Source organism: Pinus tabuliformis, chromosome 9 (genome assembly GCF_031772625.1).
Source record: "Pinus tabuliformis cultivar Carrire ecotype Pingquan chromosome 9, CPIR1, whole genome shotgun sequence".
NCBI lineage: Eukaryota > Viridiplantae > Streptophyta > Pinopsida > Pinales > Pinaceae > Pinus > Pinus tabuliformis.
Genome location: NC_142307.1, coordinates 1,588,049,558 through 1,588,065,419, shown reverse-complemented (window position 1 = coordinate 1,588,065,419; position 15,862 = coordinate 1,588,049,558).

Genomic DNA, 15,862 nt, shown 5'->3' with positions numbered 1-15,862 from the left:
GTTTACAAGGCTTTTATTTGATGACTCAGCAAGGCCATTTCCTTGGGGATAGTATGCAGTAGAATGGCCCAAGGTAATGTGGAATTTGTGGCAGAAGTTCACCATCTTCTTGGATCTAAAGGCAGCAGCATTGTCTGTTATGATCTTATCAGGACAACCAAATCTAGACAATATGTTATTCTCCAAAAACTGAATGATTGTTGAATCATTTGCCTGTCTACATGGGATGGCCTCAATCCATTTGGTGAAGTATTCTGTGGCTGTGAGGATCCATCTATGTTGGCCTGAAGATGAGGGATGAATTTCCCCAATGAAATCCAAGCCCCATTGTTGAAAAGGTCTCTCTGTTGCAATAGGCCTCAAAGGAAGTGGCAGTAACTTTCTCTTTCCCTCAAACACTTGACATTTATGACATGAAGTGGTAAAATTTTTGACATCAGAGAACAAAGTGGGCCAATAGTAACCAGCCCTCTGTATCTTATCCACAGTGGACTTCCAATACAAGTGTCCACCACAGTCACCTGCATGAAATTCTTTCATGACATTGTTAGTCTCATTCTCAATTAAGCAGTTTAACAATATACCCTCATGGTTTTTCCAAAGCAAATTTGCATCCATGACATAAAATCTTGAAGCTTTCATTTTTAGGAACCTACTTTTAGTTCTGGACAATCCTGGGGGAGCACATAGGTTTTGCAATATATAACAGATATCAGAATACCACAGTGATTGTTCAAAGGCTACATTGATCTTTGGAGTCGCCAACTCCGATTCACTGTCCAGTTGGTTGATGTCCAAGGCTTGGAAATTTGTTTCAGACATTAATTTGGCCAAACCTTGCCCTTTTATCAGTTTTGTAGGTTTTATTTCAATGTCAAATTCTAAAATGTTGGCGATCCATTTTCCTCTTCTGCCCTCTAAGTTCTCTTGAGTAAGTATGTCTTTCACAATGGGACTTGGTACATAAGCTATAACATGGGAGTATAGGATATAAATCCTAAAGTCTTTGATGGCTTTGACCAAAGCATATGCTTGCTTTTCCATGATCTGATATTTGAGGGGTGCATCTCTGAGAGCTTTACTAAAGAAAGCAATAGGTCTCTCATTTCCTTGGTCATCTTTCTGTAATAAGACAGCAGCAATAGTATGTTGGGAGGCAAAAGAGAAAATGATAAACTCTTTGTCAAATTGTGGATTTGTTAAGACTAGAGTTTGGGTAAGGGCCAATTTTATTCCTTCAAAATCTTGATTTGCTTCTACTGTCCATTTTACTTTTGAGTCCTTTTTAAGCATGTTATTGAGTAATCTACTCAATTCTGCCAGATTTGGGATAAATCTCCTTAGGAAGTTGATCTTGCCCAAGAATGCTTGTAATTCTTTGATGTTTCTTGGGTGGGGCATTTGCAAGATGGCCTGTATTCTGTCTGGGTCAATCCTAATGCCATCCTTTGAAATAATATGACCCAATAACTTGCCTTCTTCCAAACCAAACAGGGATTTCTTGGGATTTAAAGAAATTCCATATTTCCTACAAGTTATGAATATTTGCCTTAGATGTTTCAAGTGTTCTTGGTCAGATTTTGAGAAAGGTGTGAGGTCATCTAAATAGATGACAAGGAAATCATGAATTTCCTTGGAAAACGCAATATCCATTGCTCTTTGAAAGGTAGCTCCTGCATTTTTCAATCCAAAAGGCATTTTTACATATTTGAAGGTTCCCCATGGGGTTGTGAATGCTGTTTTGTCCTGATCATCAGGGTGAACTAAGATCTGGTTGAAACCTGAGAATCCATCAAGTAGAGAAATTCTTGAGGCCCCCACTACTCTTTGCAAGATGTGATCCATCTTGGGAAAGGGGTAATTATCTTTTAGGGACACTTGATTTAAGTTCCTTAGATCAACACAAAGCCTTATTTCACCAGTTTTCTTTCTTGTGGGGACCAAATTTGAAATCCAATCAGAAAACCTGATTGGTGCTATGATGCCAGCTTTAAACATCTTTTGTACCTCTTTTTCAATTGAAGGGAGAAGCATAGGATTGATTCTCCTCAATTTCTATTGAAAGGGTTTTTGATTGGGTTTGAGAGGGATTGTGTGTTGGATCACAGAGGTGTCATAGGATTTTAAATCCTCATAACTCCATGCAAAGACATCTTGGAATTCTTTAAAGAGGTCAATGTATTTAGGTTTCTAATCAGGTGGTAAAGATGCAAACAACTTAATTATCTTGGGTTTTTCAATAGTTCCAATGTTGCACTCTTCAATGGCAGCATTAAGAGGCTGCAATTTCGGTTTTCTAGGGACATCATTTGAGTCAAAAATGTCCTCTAATGGAGCTAGGCCTGTTGGAAGAAAATTGTCTTTCAATTGTATAACTTCATCTTCAGCATCAACTATTTCCTCGGAATGTAATTGTTCAAGTTCTTGTATTTTCTCCTGGTCAAAGTTTGTTGGAAAAAGCATTTGATTTGTTGTTTTGAGTGAGATATTTGTTTGTTGTTGTTCACCAAGTATTTGTAAATCACTTGCAGCCTCAGTATCAATGTTTAGTCCTGAAAATTCTTGCTACAAAGTCAAGAAATTGTTTATTTGTGTATCATCCTCAAACACTTGCCAATCCTTGACATTGTTTGGGACAGAAGGTCTGTGTTTTATCTCAGCTGTAAAGCAATGGTGGGGTTCAAAAGGTAGTTTACTAGTGCTTGCAAATGTAGCCAAACTATGAGCATGAAGGTTATAAGTTCTAGGAATTTTGGTAATTTGAAATTCAGTGAAGGAATTTAGTATTTCAGCAGCAGCAGACCTATAAGATCTCAGTCTTTTCTGATTAGTGATGAAATTTCCCTTTACTTGTTGGATAATTAAGTCTGAGTCTCCTAGGATTGAAACTTTTATGGCTTGTAAGGATTTTACTAGCTTGAGGCCTAGTAAGAGAGCTTCATATTCTGCCATATTGTTAGTGCACCTGAAGTTTAACCTGTAGGCTCGGCCCTCTGCATGACTGTTTTGTTTGTTATGTATCCAAACCCCCGCTCCTGCCCCTAGTTTGTTGACTGATCCATCAAACTCAAGGAACCATAAGATCTCCTGTTTTAAGGGATTTTCCACATTCTTTCTATAATTTGGGATTATAAGTTGGAGTTCTTGTTTGTCATCTGGTTTATCTTTTAGGAGTAACTCATCAATTGGTTTCTCAATTTGGATCTCTTGGGAACTTGGTTGCTTACTCTCATGCATGTTTTGTTCAAGTGTGACTGATTTATTATCACTCTCAGGGCTTGTATCATCATTGAACAGAATAAAGGAATCCATATCTGAATGGACTGCATAAATGGGGAAATTCTGAGGCTTTTCTTCACTGCTCACCATGTATTTCATAAGTGACTCTCTATATAGCCTCTTGGGTTGACCAAACACTGAGATAGTGGCATATGACATGTCTAATTGCAGGGAACCTTGGAGTTTAGCCCCCCATGATCTTGATAACAACATTCCATATTTGGGTGGGATATCAGCAACTACAACATCCATTAAGATTGTTTTGTTTGGATACTGGACCAGGGATACACATAGATCCTTTATCAATCCTAAACACTTAACTTGGCTGGAGTCAAATGAAAATAGGTCCTTATAGGGTCTTGTAATGTCTAAGTTGAGTCTCTCCATCACTGATTTAGGCATAAGGTTATGAGATGCACCTGAATCAAACATTGCATTGTGTAATATTTTATCATGAACATGCAAGCTGACATAAAAAGGTAAGATCCCTGTAACTGCTGTCTTTCCATCAACCTTTGGACCGAAAAGTAGTTCTGGCGTATCATCCAACACATTGACATCATCTTTATTATGGGTAAGTTGAAGGGACTTTTTGATTTGTTGTTTGTAAATGTCATGCTGGGCTAGCTCTGAAAGAGGAATGGCTATCTTCAATTTTCCTATTTCAGCTTCTAAGTCAAAGGGTTTTTCAGCTTGGACCTTGGTGTTGTGGTTGACAACCCTTTCTTTGTTGTTCAAGTTTTCCTCTCGGTTTTCACTCTGATCTTGAGGCTTGTCCTTCTTACTCATCTTCTGCATAGTGATGCTTGGATTAGGCTGCAAGGGTGATGTAGCCATTGCTTGTTGTTTTGGGGAAAATGTTTCAGTTATTTCTTCAACTGTTACTTCCTTTGTAATGGAATCAGTTTTGTCAATTGGCTCTGTGGCAATGGTTTTCTTAGGCAGAGGAGTGTCCTTTGTTTTCTCAGGCTGTGTCACGTTTATAGTTCTACTCCTTAGCTTGTATTGTTTATGAACTTCATAAACAGCCGTGTCATATCCTTGTTTAAAGTCAAATGACTCACCTGACTTGGTTTGAAACTGTTTAATATCATCATCCTTATGATCTTCTTGACTTAGGAAAACTTGTTGATCATCATTCAGGCCCATTAGGTTAATGTGGGTGTCATCTATTTGTTCATTAGAAGTGGATGCTTCTGTATAGTTTTCTTGGAACGGAGGTCTGATCTCTGGTTCAAAATTGGCTTTACCAACATTAGGATTTTTGTTTCTTCTGAAATTAGGATTCCTAACAGGGTTATTCTGTGGTGCTTCCCATGATGACTTCCTCTCAACTGATTCTACTCTGTCGCCTAATCTCTGCATACCAGTGATTATCGCATCCATTTTTTGATCCCAGCCTGAAGGCTCTTCTTTGAAGGTGGTCTTTCTCTCAGTTCTTGTCCTATTTCTCTTGGCTATCAGATTGGCTTCCACACTTACTGCTATATCTTGCATTTCAGCTAAAGTTCTGGGAGCCCTTTCCCTTAATTGATATGTCATATCTGAATCAAACCCATCAGGGAAGGTATATAGAGCTAGATCTGGTGGGGGTTTAAGATTTTGGGGAATAGCATTGTAGACATTGTTAAACCGGGCACAGTAGTCCAAGACAGTTTCTTGGGGACCTCTTTTGATAGTATTGTATTCAGATAATATATGGAGTGGATCCTTATTCTTCTCCCATCTGTTGATAAATGCTTGATAGAGGGCTTCAGGGTCAGCTATGGAATTTGGTGTAAGTGACATAAACGATGTTCTTACATCCCCCGTTAAGCTTTGCACAAAAATTTTCATCCTAACCCCATCATCATCTATTTCGTAGTTTTCAAAGTAGTCCTACATTTTCTTAGTATGTTGAAGGGCTGGATATGAGCCAGTACCATCAAAGTATGAGATCTTGCTTTGGTACTCTTGAGGTAGAGGAGCTGGATTGGCCGGTAACTGTAGTGGTGCATATCTATTAGCCATGTTTGGTGGGACAACAGGGATAACAGGGATGAATGGGACTAGTGGAGGGAATGGGATGGAAAGGGTGTGTGTATTTGATGGAGTGGTTGAAAGGATACCTTGTGAAGTGGATGAAGAACTAGGAGATTGTGGGCCAGTAGTATGAGGATGTAGAGAAGCCTTAGCAGGGGTTGGAATGTCAGTTTGGAGACCTGCTTCCGAACTTGAATCTGATAAAGTGCCTTCTGATTTGTGTCTCTTGAGGATTCTTGCAATCAAGTTTGGATTTTGAAACTCAGGTGCTGGATCAAGATCTGGGTTTGATCTTGTGTGACGAGTTTTCTTCTTAGGAGCCAGCTTCTATAACTTTCTTTCTGAGAATTTCTAAGGAAGTAGTGATCTTTTGACAAGGACTGGTAAGCTATAGCACAACTATATGAGAATTAATACTGAATAAAGATTGACTGAGGCAACTTTTATATACTCCTGCAAATGCAAAGCAGAGGCAGTTTCTAAGGCTATCTGGCTGTCACTCATGCTTTATCTACAGTATTAAGAATCAGATAGGAGGTTGCTAAGTTTATCCAGCTCCCCAGTGGAGTCGCCATTTATGTTAACACCTAAGTTGTTCCCTTTGACTCCCAAGGGAATACGACCGGGGTAACCACTAACCAAGCTTTGGATTATAAGCCCTAGCCTACCTATAATCAGAGAGGGCTCTCTCTTTAAGTTTTGGCTCTGTTTTGTGAAAGATTTTAGGCTAGTTGTAAGTTTCAGCTTTTTCAAGGTTTTGGTTGAATGATGTCTTTCAGTACCTAGGGTGGAAATCTTCAGATAGTATTAGTTCATTGGGCAATGGAGTCTGTGGCTACAGGTTGTTTGAAATATTGAGTGGGGATGTTGAAACTGCAGGGCCATTTAAATATTTCATGAAACAAATTTGAAATTGTGATGGTGAAACATGTTTAACCAGTGAAAAGCAATTAAGAATTTTCCACTAAGCTGGGGAGTGAGAAAGAGATCTATTGCACAGGAGCAGATTTGAATTCCTGAAGAATAGACCATGTGAAAGATATAGTTTGAAGATGCAGCAATTAAGAATTACACCTTTATACCTATAACTGAAGAAAATATTTATAACAGCGTAGATTGAGTTTAGGGTATTTCTATGAATAAATCCTAGAACTATTCTTTTTCTCTACTATTAACTATGAAACATAGCATATGATTGGGTTATGAAGAAGTAATAAAAACACATAACGAAGAGTTTAAAGGAAACTTATTGAGCCATGAAATACGCAGGAATCCTGTAGCATTCAGCAAACACATTACAACACCTCAGACAACACAGAACTTCGGAAATTCAATCAGCCTTTGTATTAATCCTCTGAAAATTTACAGCATAAGATCTCTAGAAGAGAAAATCAACAACCCCCGCAAGCTTATGCGAGGGGGAATATATACAATCGGTTTCACAAAATATCTGAACCGCTGAGTCACTTGAGAAGTAAATATGTTTACCAACTTTACAGAACAACAGATAAGGAAGTTATTGCTGCTCTTAATACAAAATGAATGCTCTTTAATTATGTCAGAAGACTTTTTGAACTTTGGAGGCCACTGAGTCAGTTGAGCATTCTGCATAAATGCTGAATGATGTGTCTTTATACTCTGTCATGTTGTAGCCTTCTCGGCCCTATCATTTGCAGTTGTCAGTGCTGCTTTAGTGGCCGAATCTTTCTGCTGAGTTGGCTCAGACCACCTTCTCTAATCATACTGTGTGCATCACTTTTTTTGAAGGTGATGACTTATGTCTTTTGATGAAAAAACCTTCCTGTTTACAGCAACAACTGTATCATTCTGGTCCACCACTCCTGTGTAGGCAATTGATGCCTCAAAATTGCATCTAAGGTTTCATCTACCTCTGTGTATTTGCAGAAGTTTGGAGGCACTTCAAATAAATGTCTAATCTCATTCATAATGAAAAATAAGTTCTCTACTCTGTCGTAGAGACTTTGCCCAGTTGTTGGCCCTGTTACCTCTGAGGTACTGTAGAGTCTCTACTTTACACCTTATCATCCATCATTACCTACTGTTTTCATCACTTTCCTCTCTCTTTTGCCTCATTTTCCACCCAGATCATTACATTAGTTGTCATTAAACATGATCAAGTGAGCTTTGCTAATGGGTAATTGTTTTGTTTAGTTTTTGACGTATTTGCAGGCATTCCGCAGCCTTCTGCTGATTCCGCAGCCATCTGCTGATTCCGCAGCCATCTGATGATCCCGCAGCCATTTTGTTGATTTCAAGGTTCCACGTGCTATTTTGCAGAACGAGCCACATGGGCATGTTGGAATATACGTGCTCGAGGTTCCTGTGCCATCAGTTCAGCCGGCCACGTCATCTGTACCTCCGGTCAAAGGGGGTCAAGTTACGGTCAAATAAAGGCAGCTTAACGTTGATACGTAAGCTGTTTGATCACGTCGGTGGAAAAGGTGACTTGTCCGTGTTTTGAAAGCCGTGGGGGACATGATCTAATGGTGGATTCATTGCCCATATCGACCAAGACCTCCAGCTCGACCATGAAGCCTATGACGTGTTAATTGCACCTTTAATACGCATGACAGTCAGTTTATTTTCTGTTTTATGCTTACGCATTAGGCCATCTTGCAGATGCCTATATATACTTGCGTCTGCGTACGCTTATGTTAACTTTTAGATGTTGTAGTTTATGATCTTGTGAGAATTTTGGCACGTTTTTGAACTCTGTTTTTATAAGAGCTGTTCCAGCACTTTTTGACTATGTATTAGCCTTGTAAAGTATTTCATGTTTATACTTCTGCAATTTCTTTATTTTACATACAGAATTTCCTTTCTTGAGTTATATACAGCTTGATTTCTTTTCATTGCTGCAGCCTTTATTTTCACTGATCAGATTTGCTTCTTTGCAGGTTTTTACCCGGGATTGAGTGTGTTGTATTTGCTTTAAAATCTAATGGTAGTTGCAGTTGTCTGATTCGTAATGCTGCCCTTTTTACTCTGTTTTTCTATATTAGTTTTAGCTTAGTTTTACAAGTTGGATGCTAACTAATTTATGCTCTCTTTATCATGAATGGCTTATCTTTCAAGAGAACAGAACACTAATTAATTGCAGCTTGTCTTTGAGTAGTCTTGGCTTGTGACACTAATACTTTTTCCACTTGTTACACATAATCACATATGTAGGAAGCAGTATGATGGAAAAGGCTTAGTAGTGTTACAATTTGTCAATTAGAGTTTTTATCAATTCTTGGATTTGTCTTCAGCTACCTCCTAATCGTGTTTTACGCAGTACTATGTGGTAGAAGCAAGGAGTTAGGAGGAGATAACCATTATCATCAATCTTTGAAGTGATTTTCTTGTTTCTTTTATTTGCAGCAATATGGATAGAGACTAATGCCATTAGAACGTGGTCATTTACTTTCAAGTCATTTCAATTTATTCATTTCTTTCAAGTTCTTTTCCTTTACAAATTTAGCAAGTAATTAGAAATCACCAATCACACACTTTCACTCATCTAGAACTCACTTTTCACACACTTGCACTCATCTGTCTATAATCATCACTCCATCTTAGGAAGATAAGTTAACCATAAACAACACCCCAAACGACAAAAGCTCTAAGAAAGTTGCTTAAGTACATATAGTACACCTTCACTTCATCAGCTTACGAGCCCCGGGTTGACAATTAATGACATCAATTTAGGAACACTAAATTGACTAAACATTTTGGCGCCGTTGCCGGGGAAGTGAAATTAAGTAGCCATACTTAGAAAAAAAATATAAAAATTTCAAGGAAAGAAGTTAATAACCTATCCAAGTATGCTCTCCTCTTGCACTTCAAAGTGATCTGGAGGATCAGAAAGGAGAAAGTTATTGATTTAGTAGTTTCTTGAGTATGCTCTCTTCTTGCACCTAGAAGTGAACTGGAAGATCAGAAAAAGAACTATTAACTTGACTTGAAGGAAAAAATAAAAATGACATGCATAGAGCTAGAGATTCTAGAGGACGGTTTTTAGCTAGAGCTCGAAGTTCAATTTTTACAAGTCCATCTGCTTCAAGGGATAGACAAGAGACACCCCCCTTATCTCCAACCGAAACTCCTAGTCCTAGAATTCCTGGAATTCAAGAGCCAAGAGTTGACTCTCCTACACCTTCTATTGAGTTTGAACCAGGAAGAGACTCTTCTCTTTCTCCTACAGGAAGACCAATTGTAATTGAGGAATTGGAATCATCTGAAGAAGAAGGAGAAATCTCTTCTCATTCACCTTTTGTAGAGGAACCAGAAGATTTTGAAATCCCTAGGAGAATCATCATGGCAGAGGAAGAAGGAGGAGGTAGAGGTAGAGGTAGAGGTAGAGGTAGAGGAGGAGGAGGAAATAACAACAACAATAATGGAGGTAGAGGTCCCATTGGAGGAGGAAATAGAAATGGTGATAATTCTTTTGGGTTTCCCATTGTTGATGAGGATTCCCGAGCCACTATGAAAAACATATCACCATCTGTCCTCCCTAACTTCCATGGGTTAAGGACTGAGGACCCTGAAACATTCTTATTTGAGTTTGAAGTGGTGTGTCGAACTTATGACTACCTGGATGACTCTCAGAAACTCAAGTTGTTCCCTTCAACACTGAAGGATCAAGCCTTGAAATGGTTCATGGGGTTACTCACTCAATTCATTAGGACTTGGGATGAGATGAAACAGACATTTTTGGATAGGTATTTAGACTATTGCATGCCTACTAATCACAAGGACGAGGTTTTTAAAATGGTACAAAAAGAAGATGAGAGTCTAGAAGATTTACTTGAAAGATTTCAATATAACTTGAAAAGAGCAAAAATGAATACCTTGGATGAAGAGACCTTAAAAGCCCTCTTATTAAAGGCCATCAGGGATGAATGGATAGACATCTTAAACATGATGGGGAAAGGGGATATTTCTCAACTTTCTCTCAATGACATAGCAGAACTTTGTATCCATCTCTCAAGGGGCAAATCAAAAACTCAAAAAGGGCCTAGAGATCCTTCTCTCCTTAGGGTGAATAAACCTGCAACAGGATCAGTGAGTAGGGCTGAAATCGGCAGTATGCTTGATGAGTTTAAAACTGACATCTTAGGGAGTCTTAGTGAACAACTCGATACCCTTAAGATTCACAATAAACAAAAACCAGAAGCTGAGGCTTTGGCTATCTTTTGCCCGAAATGTAGAAAGAAACATGCTTTAAGGGAATGTCCCTTAGATGCACACGTTGTAGAAACATGTGTAATTTGCTCAGAAACTCATGAGACCAAGGACTGCCTTCAATCCCTGGCCTCAAAGCAGTCTTTCAAGAGGATCCAGATACACTTGAATCTCTCTGTTTTATTGCAAGGAGACCTTGGCAAGGACAACAGAATCAAGGGTTTAACAACTCTATGAATTCTCAATCCCAACCAAGTTGGAATCCTTGGCAACAACCTTGGCCTCAACCTCAAAATGCTTTCCAAGCATGGATGCAAAGCATGCAAAATCCTTATGGGAGACTTGCACAATTCTATCAATATCCTCCATCATTTCAGAATCAGCAAGCTCCACAACTTCCAAACCAAGGCCAACAACTATCATTGCCATACCCTCAACAACAACAACCTCCTCCACAAAATCAAAATTCTCAATTAGCACTTCAATCCCAGCAGAAATCTAATCAACTTCCCTCTCAGCCATTACCAAATCCAAATAATAGGAACCCTCAAAATGCTTACATGATGGAAGGTCAACCATTCCCTACCTATATGGTTGTTCCTCTTAATGAAGTACAACTTAGATCAGGTAGAATCCTAGATCAACCTTCCACAAGTGTTCAACAACCAAGCATTTCTGAGGAGGAATCTCTCAAAGTCAATAAAGGTTCTGAAGTATCACTTCAAAACCAAAATATCCAAAAATAAAAAGAAAAAGAATCAATCTCTACAACTCCCCTAGTTGAGCAACCTACACCTACAGCTACACCTCCCTTTCCTGAAATATTGCAAATTAATAAAGGGGTGGAAAAGCAGATATGGGTGCCTGACTATAACTTCCTAGATGAATTGAAGAATGTATGTATCAAGATCCCCTTGTTACAAGCCATTAAGGAAATTCCCATTCTAGCGAAGACAATAAAGGAGTTGAGTTTGAAGAAAACAGTAAAAAGAACCAGAGATACTAAAAGGATACATCTAGTTGGAAAAATTGCAGACATAATGATGGGTAAGATTACCATGCAAAAGTATGTAGATCCCGGTAGTCCTATTGTCAAAACTCATATTAATGGGGTTGAAATCCCAAATACTTTAATTGACTTAGGGGCCGCGATCAATATCATGAGTAGATAGACCATGGATCAGTTAAAGCTTCCTAACCTTCTCTTTACACCTACTTTGCTGCAGCTTGCAGATAGATCAATCATTAAACCTGATGGTGTATTGGAAGATATTCCAGTCTCTCTAGATTCTTGGGAATATCCAGTTGATTTTATGATTTTAACTCCCAAGAACAATCTAGGAGGACATCCTCTTATTTTAGGAAGACCTTGGCTAGCCACAGCTGATGCTTTCATAAGCTGTAGGTCTGGAGACATGTATATATCAGATGGTAATTCCACCAAGAATTTCAACTTGTATCCCCCAGCAAAAGCTATAACAGAAATAGGAGAAGATGAATGGGTAGAGGATGAAGATACTATACAACCAGTTTTAACCATCTCTGAGATCAGTGAGGATAGTCAAATTCTAAATACATTAGAAAATTTTGAAGTATCTTTAGAATATGACTTTGAACATTTTCAGATAGATGCAGACATTGAATATCTCTCCTCTAGACAAATGCCTCTCTTCTCAATGGAAGAGTTTGGTAGTTCTACAGTTGAAATCCTCCCAGGAAAAACATTAAACATTAATAAAAACTTGGGAAGATCACAACAAGAAGAATTAACTAAACTGTTGCAAAAACATTCCACTGCCTTTGCATGGGAATACACTGACATGAAAGGAATCGATCCTAAGACTTGTATTCATCACATCTACATTGAAGAGAATAGTAGGCCTATTAGGCAACCACAAAGAAGGATGAATCCAAACCTTAGGGAAATCGTGAAAGAAGAACTCCAGAAATTGCTCAAGGTAAACTTCATTTACCCCATTTCAGATAGCCAATGGGTTTCTCCCTTGGTTATAGTGCCCAAAAAGAATGGTAAATGGAGAGTTTGCATTGATTATCGAGAATTGAACAAGGCAACCTTAAAGGATCATTTTCCTTTACCTTTTATTGATCAGGTACTAGACACTTTAGCAGGTAAAAAGTATTTCTCATTCTTGGATGGTTTTAGTGGGTACAATCAAATTCAGGTAGCACCTGAAGATCAAGACAAAACCACATTTACTTGTCCTTGGGGAACTTTTGCCTACCGAGTACTCCCTTTTGGATTGTGCAATGCACCTGCTACATTTCAAAGGGCTGTATTAGGAATCTTTTCAGATCTGATTCATGATTGTGTAGAGGTATGCATGGACGATTTCACAGTTTATGGTAATACATTTGAAGAAGCTTTGGAAAATTTGGAAAAAGTACTGGTAAGATGTAAGGAAACAAATCTTTCTTTAAGTCATGAAAAGTGTTTTATGATGTTTACTGAAGGGATTGTTTTAGGACATCATATTTCAGGTGATGGAATTAAGGTCGATAAATCCAAAGTTGAAGTCATCTCTAAGTTACCTGTTCCAAATTGCCAGAAGGATGTTAGAAGTTTTCTTGGGTTTACTGGGTATTACAGAAGATTTATTGAAAACTTCACTAGGATAGCATCTCCTCTTTTCAAATTGCTTACCAAAGACTGTGAGTTTAAATGGGATCCTGAGTGTCAATCTGCCTTTGAAGCTTTAAAGTCTAGAATATCTGAAGCACCCATCTTAAGGGGACCAAATTGGAAACTCCCTTTTCACATCTCTACTGATGCTTCAGATACAACTCTAGGAGCTGTTTTGGGACAAAAGGATTTGATCCCTTATGCCATTTATTACACAAGTAAGAATTTGACTCCTACTGAGTTAAATTATACTGTTACGGAAAAAGAGTTCTTAGCTGTGGTACATGCAATCAACAAGTTTAGACACTACATAACCGGCTATGAAACCTTTGTCCATACTGATCACTCTGCCATAAGATACTTAATGAACAAACCTGTCACTAATGGTAGAGTTACAAGATGGCTTTTACTTTTGCAAGAATTTAACATTACTGTGTTAGATAGACCTGGAAAGCAAAACACAGTAGCTGATTTCTTGTCTAGAATCCAAAACACTAATGAGGATTCTCCAGTAGAAGATAAGTTTCCAGATGAATACTTGTTTGCAGTGACTACCAAGACTCATTGGTATGCAGATATGGCTAATTATCTTGTTACAAGGAAGCTTCCTCTACACTTATTTCCTAATGAGAAAAGGAAAATCATTCGGGAGAGTTCACATTATTCTTGGATTTCTAATGAATTGTTCAAAACAGGACCAGATTGTATAATCAGAAGGTGTGTTCGGGAAGATGAAATGCCTGACATCCTTAAGGCATGTCATGATGAACCATGCGGCGGGCACTTTGCGGACAAGAGGACAACCTATAAAATCCTTTCTCTAGGATATTATTGGCCTTCTCTCTTTAAAGATGCAAAGCAGTATGTTAAAAGGTGTGACAGCTGCCAAAGAGTTGGGAAACCAACTCCTTCAAATGAAATGCCTCTACAGCCTCAGGTATGCATCGAACCCTTTGAGAAATGGGCTCTAGATTTCGTTGGACCAATTAATCCACCATCAAAGCAAAAGAAATATATACTGGTTTGTACTGATTATGTTACTAAGTGGGTAGAAGCAAAAGCATTGCCTTCTGCCACTGAAAATTCAGTTGTTCAATTTCTTTTTGAGGATATCTTCACTCGTTTTGGTGTCCCAAGGGAAATTGTGACAGATCAGGGCAGCCAGTTTACATCTAATTTGATGGAGAAGCTGATGGAGGAATATAAGATCAAGCACAGAACATCTACTCCCTACCATCCGCAATCCAATGGTCAAGTGGAATCTACCAATAAAGTTCTTGAAGGCATTATCACCAAGACTGTTCATCTTCATAGAAGAGATTGGGCAGAAAGGCTCCCTGAAGCCTTATGGGCCTATAGGACTACATGGAAGAACACCACAGGACATTCTCCCTATGAACTTGTTTATGGGAAGGAAGTCCTGCTTCCTATTGAGTTCCAAATCAAGACCTTCAAGATGGCAGTCCAGTTGGGAATGAGCCTCTCAGAAGCTCAAAGACACAGAATGGACCAGCTAAATGAGCTAGATGAAATAAGACAAGATGCAATTCTAAGGACCGATCTAGTTCAGCACCAAAGATCTAAATGGCATGATCGTCATATCAAGGAAAGAAAGTTTCAGAAAGGAGATTGGGCTCTATTGTTTGATTCAAAATTCAAAGACTTCAAAGGAAAGTTTCAAACTCATTGGCTTGGGCCATATGAGATTGATGAAGTCTTTAGCAATGGAGCAGTTCGAGTAAAAACTATCGATGAATTTCATACTCCTCTTATTGTGAATGGCCACCGCTTGAAAATCTATCAAATGACATTTTCAAAAGAAGAGTTTGTCAAATTGTTCAAAGAAGATTCTGCAATCAGGCTGGTGGAGAAGGATTCTTCTCCTCCATCAGCCTAAAGCTTTGGTTTTTGAAAAAAAAAAGAAAAAAAAAAATGTATGAGCCTGAAAACCAATCTCTGATTGGCAGTCTCATACAGAAAACCTAAGGTGAAAATCAGGGTCACCTGACACCTCATGTTTTCTAAAAAAAAAAATCTCTTTCTTCCCTTATTTCATTTCATTTCATCATCACTACCATTTCATCCACCATTTCATTCATTTCCACTCCACCTCATTTTTTTTCATTCATCCATCCACTCACTACATTCCATCTCATCAATAAAGTCATTTTTTTTTACAACTAAAGTTAGTTTGTGCAGCCGGAGGGTACTACTGCAGATTCCGCAGCCATCTAAAGATTCTACAGCTATCTAATGATTCCGCAGCTCTCTGTACCTGCATAAATAAAAAAAACACAGTCTGTTTGAAATTTATTTACAGCTCAGTAGTCATCAATAATAAATGGAAAATAGTCATGCAAAAATCAGTGAAGGGTTAGTGGCAAGTCATCAAAGGCAAATCTAAGCGGGAATCTGAGGTATGGTTCAAATCCTAAACTTACAGTTATTTCATTATGCAAAGTTTTTTAGGTTATGTTTCTTGCCACTAAGTGTAATGATTACCAGTCATGCGACCATATACCCACGTATCATCCACGACTATCAGTCCTTGATTACCACGATTTTAAATTTCACTTACGGCTGCTTCTTCCATTAAGATCTCGTACTTAGGTGACGTAACCTAATGTACTACGTCTCTACGACATTAACTCACGCAGCCAAGTGTAATTCCGAAACCGAGATCTAAGGACATAGCCGTTTTCATTCATTATTCCATAACCCTTCTACCCTCTT